This window comes from Dreissena polymorpha, chromosome 10 (assembly GCF_020536995.1).
Source record: "Dreissena polymorpha isolate Duluth1 chromosome 10, UMN_Dpol_1.0, whole genome shotgun sequence".
NCBI classification, from domain to species: Eukaryota; Metazoa; Mollusca; class Bivalvia; order Myida; family Dreissenidae; genus Dreissena; species Dreissena polymorpha.
In genome coordinates, this window is record NC_068364.1 from 67,810,573 (window position 1) to 67,811,675 (window position 1,103).

Consider the following 1,103-nt stretch of genomic DNA (forward strand, 5'->3'; position numbering starts at 1 on the left):
ATGACATCGTATTAAGAAAGGCAAATGTTTAATGTTTTTACTTTTTATATATTATTTCAGGTGATTGCAATGATGTCAAGATGTTTTTATTTTAAAGAAGAGAACGAAGAGTACAGCACAATACAATAATTGTACATTGCTGTATTATTTCTACTCCAATTAAATAATTGACAAACGAACATAACATACTTGTCTCTAAATATGTTTCATATTTAATTTTTCGGACACGAAAATAAATATTTTAAAATGACCGAAACATACGGTATATAGATAAAGCAGGTTTTATTTGAATGGTTTTAACAATTTGTAAAGTATTAAATAAAAATTGACAAAACTTATTTTTCCCTAAACTATAAATTATCATATGGATAAACAATTAAACATACATGCAGTCAATTGTGTTGATGACTAATTATTGACATATTGCAATTCCACTTAGTATTAGTCAGCTGATTAAACATATTTTGATACAAGATAATGTATGGTATGCCAATAGATTGTGAGACCGGAATACCTCATGTGGAAATACAAAATGAACAGAACAGAACAGAACTTTATTTTCACCAAAGTATATTACATACACAATATGGGCAATATAACAAAGTACAATATTAAGTACAATATTGAGGCTTCAGATAATTTTTACAACAACAACACACAGTGAGAGTGGGGGTATGAACGGTAGAATTAATAAATATATATGAAGATATTGAATTTATAGAATAAAGCAACACCAATACTCATACATAGTGGTTATTGCCTGCGAATGATGTAACGGTCAGTAGTTAATTATGTAGCCCGATATGTGGATGATTATAGTATAATTAGTGGTCTTTGACCTTAATTGTGCGGTGTTTTCTTGTGTACAAATCGTTTTCTTTAGCACGCGCTGATTCGTTAAGCATTTGCTAAATGTAAAATTTCTTAACTGAAAGATGCAAGTTTAATTAGTGAGATTAATGCAATATTGCTGCTTGCTGTTGATAGTTTCTATTGTTGGAATGGTTTAGGTCATTTTGACTTGATTTTTTGCTCGACTGCACACGATGACGATTTACAATGGGATTTGCCTATTGGCATAAATCATGGTCGACTGGATAAGA